The sequence below is a fragment of the Melanotaenia boesemani genome, chromosome 21 (assembly GCF_017639745.1).
Source record: "Melanotaenia boesemani isolate fMelBoe1 chromosome 21, fMelBoe1.pri, whole genome shotgun sequence".
In the NCBI taxonomy this organism is placed as follows: Eukaryota; Metazoa; Chordata; class Actinopteri; order Atheriniformes; family Melanotaeniidae; genus Melanotaenia; species Melanotaenia boesemani.
This window is the reverse complement of record NC_055702.1, coordinates 2,673,119-2,680,468: the sequence shown is the minus strand read 5'-3', so window position 1 is coordinate 2,680,468 and position 7,350 is coordinate 2,673,119.

Below are 7,350 nucleotides of genomic sequence, written 5' to 3'. Positions count from 1 at the left end.
TGTGGCCGTAAGGTCGTCGGTACCTGTCGTGGCGGTAACCCCCAAACTCGTTGGTGGACACCAGCAGTAAGGGATGCCGTCAAGCTGAGGAAGGAGTCCTATCGGGCCTTTTTGGCCTGTGGGACCAACCTGGTCGAACCTGGGATTGAGGAGGAGCAGTGTGGTTTTCGTCCTGGTCGTGGAACAGTGGACCAGCTTTCTGACTCCTGTGGGGGGTACTCCGGGAGTATGGAGTGCTGGACCAACTTATACAAGCTGTCCGGTCCCTGTACGACCGTTGTCAGAGCTTGGTCCACATTGCCGGCAGTAAATCAGAATCGTTTCCAGTGCGGGTTGGACTCCACCAAGGCTGCCCTTTGTCACCGCTTCTGTTCATAACTTTTATGGACAGAATTTCTAGGCGCAGCTGAGGTGTTGAGGGGATACGGTTCGGTGGCCTCAGGATTGGGTCTCTGGTCTTTGCGGATGATGTGGTTCTGTTGGTTTTATCGTGATCTTCAGCTCTCACTGGAGTGATTTGCAGCCGAGTGTGAAGCGGCTGGGATGAGAATCAGCACCTCCAAGTCCGAGACCATGTTCCTCAGCCGAAAAAGGGTGGAGTGCTCTCTCTGGGTCTGCAATAGGGTCCTGCCCCAAGTGGAAGAGTTCACGTATCTCGGGGTCTTGTTCACGAGTGGGGGAAGGATGGAGAGGGAGATGGACAGGCGGCTCGGTGCGGCGTCTACAGTGATGCGGACTCTGCATCGGTTTGCCATGGTGAAGAAGGAGCTGAGCCAAAAGGCAAAGCTCTTGATTTACCGGTCGATCTACGTTCCTACCCTCACCTATGGTCATGACCTGTGGGTAGTGACCGAAAGAACAAGATTGCGAATACAAACGGCCGAAATGAGTTTTCTCCACAGGGTGGCCGGGCTCTCCCTTAGAGATGAGGGTGAGAAGCTCGGTGATCCGGGAGGGGCTCAGAGTAGAGCTGCTGCTCCTCCACATCAAGAGGAGCCAGATGAGGTGGCTCGCACATCTGGTTAGGATGCCTCCTGGATGCCTCCCTGGTGAGGTGTTCCGGGCACGTCCACCGGAAAGAGGCCCCGGGGAAGACCCGGGACACGCTGGACAGACTACATCTCTCGGCTGGCCTGGGAACACCTCAGGATCCCTCTGGATGAGCTGGTGAATGTGGCCGGGAAGAAGGAAGTCTGGGTATCCCTGCTTAGGCAGCTGCCCCCACGACCCGACGCCGGATAAGCGGAAGAAAACGGATGGATGGATGGATGGATGGATAAAAATACAATGAGAAACTTTATTGTGTTCCTCCAGGAACCAATCAGATGACTTTCATTCCCTCTGGTCCCCTGTGACTGGCTACATCACCTAATGTAGGTGGAGGATTGCGGCTTCGCTGGGATGGGGGTGGATATGGGTGGGGGGTCCCTGGTGGCTTCGGGTCTCCGGTTGTCTCCTGGGTGGGGATCTCGGCTGCTCCGCTGCTGGGTCGGCTGGGGGTTCCGGTCTGGGCGGGCGGCATTGGGTGGGCCCCGGGGTGGGACTGCCTCGTGGCGGTGGGGGGTGGCTGCCGGGGTGCCTGGGTCGGTGTCCGTCGGCCCCTGGCTGGGTGGCCGGTCGGGCCCGGGGTGGGCCGGGTGGGGGCCCCGGGCTCTGGGGTGTCGGGTCTCCCCCCTCTCCTGGGGGTGGGGGGTCTGCCGCTGCTGGGGGGGGCTGGGCCCGTCCGGATGTGCCGTGCCGGGGGTTGGTCCGTGCCCTGGTGCTTGGTCGCAGCCCCGGAACCTGGGTGGGGGTGTGTTTGTATATAGGTGGGTGTGTGTGTGTGTGTGTGTGTCTGTAGGTATGCGGGTGTGTGGGTGGGTGTAGAGGGATGTGTGTGCTGTATGTGTGTGTGGGTGTGTATGAAGGTCTAGGTGTGTGCGTGTATGTGTGTGTGAGTGGTGTGCGGGTGTGTGTGTGGAGGTCTATGTGGGATGTGTGTGTGGGTGTGTGTGAAGGTGTGTATATATGAGTGTGTGCACGTGGAGGTCGAGGTGTGTGTGGAGGAGTGAAGGAGTGGGTGGAGGCGTGAGTATGTATGGAGGTGTTTGTGTGTATATGCAGGTATGTATGTGAGTGCGTGTGTAGTGGTGTATGTGTATGGAGGGGTATGAGAGTGTGTGTGTATGTGGGCACCGGTGTGTGTGTTTATAGGTATGTGCGTGAAGTGTGTGTGTGGAGGTATGTGCACGTATTGAGGTGTTGGTGTATAGAGGTGTGTGAGAGGGTGTGTGAGTGGCTGGGGGAAAAAAAAAACAAAAAAAAAAAAACAAACAAGTGTGTGCGTTTGCAGGGGGTTAGGACGTGTCCTCTGGGGGCGCCCTGGCCGGGTGTTGGGGGCGTGGGCCTGGGGTTCCTTCCTTTGCCTCGCCCCCCTCCCACTCAGAAAGAGGAAAGTGGCCCCTTGGGCTGGTGGCTGGCCCCTGGGGGGGTTCGTGGCGTGCCTGGGTTGGGGTGCCTGCTCCGGGCCTGTGACGCCCTTCGGGGCCGGCGGGGGACGGGGGCGCCCTAAGCCACTGGCGGGTCGTCTTCCAGGGGGGAGGCTTACTCCCCTCTGGACCTACATCTCCTGACCCCTCCCCTCCCCCACTCTTCACTACATACACAGGTAGGGCTGTGGGAGGTGTGCTTGTTGCGCTGGGCGGGGCAGGGGGGTCATCATAGTGGCCCTGTTGCTTCGCCAAGCGGCAGCATGCCTCCCAGCTTTTAATTCCACTTAGTCACTGAGCACAAATAACATTTGCAACATACAAACACGTTTTGGGGGGTGGAACATGCGAGGTCAGGTGGGTGGGACTGCTCAGGTGGCCCCACCCCCTCCTCAATGCAGTTACTGCCCCCCAATTTTAACCCTCTTTTTTTAATTGCAAACAGGACATAATATATTCCATCACTAGTGGGGGAGGGAGGGGGGGATGGGGTCTTCAAGCGCCCCTGTCTCCATGGATGGCCCGGGGGCGGGGCGGGCCGGGTGGCCTGTCGCGTTGGCCCGGGGCGTAGGCGGGCTGTCCCGGGGGGTTTTGGCTGCTGGCCCTGGGGGGAAGGTGCTGTTTTGGGGGTGGGGAGTGGGGGGCGGGGGGGTGGGGGGTTGGGGGCCTGGCTCGTGTCTCCTCGCCTCCTGGCTGGGGCTGTCCCCCCGTGGTGTGGGGTGGTGGGGGGATGGTGTTTGTGTGTGTGTGTGTTGGGGGGGGGGGGGGGGGGGGGGGTGGTGGGTGGGAGAGTGGTGTGGGTGTGGGGGGATGGGTGGCGGAAGGATGGTGTGTGGGAGGGTGGGGTGTGTGGAGGTGGATGCGTGGTGTGTGGGAGGGGGGATGGTGTGGGTGTGGGAGGATGAATGGTGGAGGGATGATGTATGTGTGGGAGGATGGGGGTATGTGTGGGAGAATGTATGGTGCAGGATGGGGGAGTGTGTGGGAGGATGGATGGTGGAAGGATGGTGTGTGTGTGTGGGAGGATGGTGTATGGGAGGGAGGATGGTGTGTGTGTGGGGGAGTGGTGTATGTTTGGGAGAGTGGGTGATGGAGGGGTGGTGTGTGTGTGTGGGAGGATGGGTACGTGAAGGTGGATGTTTGGTGTAGGAGAATGATGTATGTGTGGGAGGATGGGTAGTGGAAGGAAGGTGTGTGTGTGTGTGTGTATGGGAGGTGTGAAGGTGGATGAATGGTGTGTGAGAGGGAGGATGGTGTATGTGTGGGAGGATGAGTGGTGGAGGGATGATGTGTTGTGTGGGAGGATGGGATAGGTGTGGGAGAGTGTATGGTGGAAGGATGGTGAGTGTGTGGGAGGAAGGATGGTGTGTGTGTGGAAGGATGGATGGTGGAAGGATGGTGTGTGTGTGTGGGAGGACAGAGTATGTGAGGGTTGAATGGTGTATGCGTGGGAGGATAAATGGAGGAGTGGAAGGAGAGTGTGTGTGTTTGTGTGTGTGTGTGTTGGTCTGGGGGGGGGCAGGACTGGTTCTCGGGGTGTGCGGCTGGGCGCTGGGGTGTGGGGCTGGCCTCTGGTGGTGGCCGTCTGGGCGGGCCGGGTCCCCCCGGGTGGCGTGCTGGCCCTCGGCCTGTGGGGGGGGGGGGGGGGGGGGGGGTGTGTCCCTGCGCTCCTGGGCCCGGGCCCTCTGCCCCGTCTGTCCCGGGCAGCCGGTGCCCGGGGGGGTCGGGGACTGCTGGCCTCGGCCTGCCGGGGCCGGTGCCCTGTGTCCGCGGGGCGGCTCCTGCTGGGGTCTCCTGCTGCTGCCTTCCTGGGCGGGCGAGTGGTCGTCTCTGTGGACCGGTCGGGATCTGTTGCCTGCGGGGGGGCTGGTGGCCTGGGTCTCGGGACCGCTGGCCTGACTCTGGCCTCTGTTCAAGTGAGGTGGCATCTGCATGATCACCCTGCATGGTCACTCCTTCCTGAACGTCTCCACACAGTCTTTGCGTCGCCGTGTGGCCGAGTTCTTCCAACACATCCACACAGGTTTCTCTGCGCGTGTTCTTGATACAGCAGTTTCACTTATATCTAATTATCATATTTTTTCTTTTTTTTATTAATTTCTGTTCTGAGTTAAATTATTATTACTCTTAACTCTTAATTATTATTAGTGTTACTAGTATGCAACTAGTTGTGTATGACCTACTGGCTGAGGATGAGTCTTAGCTATATATGTTGTAAGTAGTAATGGATTACATGGTCTTCTGTATGATGGTTTCAAGTCCCCACCCGCACTACCCACAGCCCCTTTCTGTCCTCTCTTCTCCCCTGCCCCTCTTCTCTCTACTTCTTTTCTCTCTCTCTCTCGTCTGCTGTCCGCCTCCGGGTCGAGTCCAGCATTAAGAGTCTGATTTAATAAAGTTTTTCATGTCATCAAGAGGGACTTTATACATTAGTATAAATCCCTGCTTGATAGAGTAAAATTGCCCAGCACCAGACAGCAGCCAGACAATCATTCTGTTTGCAACGATGCTGGACAAGACAGGTGTAAAAAAAAAAAAAAAAAAAGAAACTTTATTGTGCACAATTATCTCATTTGTGTTCCTGACAATGACAGAGGTGAACAAGGCAGCACCATTTTCAGCCTTTTATAGGACATCCAACATGTCCGAACATAAAGGTACCGTCACGCTCCAACTTTAAATTCATTCTCCAGCAACGACTTCATTCCCAGAGTTTTCACTGCTGTGTTTTAGTGAGCTGCTTCTGTTTGAGGGGAAGATAGCTGTAATGAGATCAGCTGTCAGCTCTGTCAGCAAAGCTGGATGCACATTGAACTATTTAGCAGGTGAGGAGAGATCACACATGACAGCAAACGTCTTTGGATTGTCAAGACAAATGGTTTGAAAAGTAATGAGGTGAATATATTCCACCTGAACTCTGGTTAGATTGTTATCTTTGTTTCAAATTACTCTCAGAAACCATTAAATTCACATGTTTACATGGTATGTGTTTTGCTCTAAATTATAAAAAGTTGCATCAAATGGTAAAAATTAGGAGAATTATTTTTCTTTGAATACTGCCCTGCCCCCCACAGGTGTTAGCCAACACAATGAAGCTAACATTGTCATGTACACATTCTGTTGCTTTTCCATTTAGTCCCTAGTGTTCAATGCATGTTTCCGAGCTTTTCATCTGTTTATCTCACTGTCATGTGTCCAGAACAGCTGAGTCTATAATTACAAGTAATGGCTACATATGACTCTGTTGTAGCACTGTCCAGGGGCGTTGCAAGACACAGGGCTCTACTGGGGCACAGGCCCCAAACTTATATCTAATTTATTTCATGAAGACTTGCTATGTTAATGAAATGAGAAATGTCATGTTCCATCTACTTTGCTTTGCCAAACCTACACCACCTTATCCCTCGCTGCTGGATAGTCAGTTCCTCTGTAGGATATACCAGGGCACATGCCTCAGTATTAGAGGTCAGCCAACGCCTATGGTTCTGCGCATGAATCTGTTGTTTGATTGAGCTTTTCAGCTCACCTCATCATCAGTCTTTTACAGATGGTTTTTCCTCATTGGACAGTAATGGCCAGCATTTGACGTCATGGGAGTGACTTCCGACCCCGTCATCTTTAAAACCCTGAAACCACGACTGTGGATAACAGCATTGGTATTAAACCAAACAGCATGTAAACCACGAGCTTGACGTCCTCCATTGTTGTTCTGTGTATGTTGCAAACAAATGACTTCAAGTTACTTACTAGCCTTGCTAAGATGACCCCACCCACACTGAACAATTAGTTACCCTCTACTGAAATGGAAACAAAATGTCAGCTGAATTAAAGTAGGGCTAAGTGGGTACTACTGGTAAAGGGCCATATGTGTCAGAATCTAGCAATAGTAAAGCATTCCTTTGCTTTTTTTCCTGGTGGTTGGTAAACAGCTTGGTAAACTGATACCACCTTGTGGTGGGAGTAACTCATTACTGCTAGGTGCTAGGTAACAGTCACGTAAACTAAAACTTCTTACAAATAAAAAAAAAAAAAGTCATTACTTACCCTATTAGTATCCCTAGAAGTACTAAATACTGACGAAATCCAGATGTTATCCACCTCCAGACTTTCTGTCATTTGGGAAATTTAGCTCATAATGAAATGATGTAACGATGTGTGTTGGATGTCTTTGTGTTTTCATTGCTCAGTTTCTCAGATTTTCTCCATGTGATAGATTAACTCTAAGCCAAGGCTGAGAATAAAATAGCCGTCCATAAACCCAATTATCCCTCACAGTGTGTGTGTGTGTGTGTGTGTGTGTAAGAAAGCTTGTCAAATATAATTACCCGTGAAGAGGACCGTTGGCTGGATCACTCAGAACAAAGTTACATGATTATAAATCACACTGGTAATTTTCAGTCTATTTTAATAAGTGCTCTCAGTGACAGCCTCATTATTCTCCTCCATGTTTGGCTTTGATTTCTTCTTGCCTTTATGTTTTCTATTCTCTCCATCTCACAGACTCCAGGAGGTCAAGGCCTTGCTGCAACACAGCATCACAAAATAATTATTTTAATTTTGTACAGTTTTAGAGTGAATTAAGGCCTGATGACACTATCTGTATCCAGACTGTGCATGATTTCTGATTTTTATATAAAAGTTGTTTGAGATAAACTGTCAAAACTGTAAAATCCTCCTTGCTTCTTTTCCTTAAATAAATGACGTGAGGTACTACAATCACGCATGAAAACAAGTGCATTATGGAGCGTTGCTGGATGACTGCCATGACTCTGAATTTTAGACCAAACAACAGTGACGGGCGTCTCAAAGCAGCTGATGCCCACAAAACAGGAAAAGGCAACGAGACGTTACTTAAGTTTCTTCATATTGCTGTCTCCTCTAT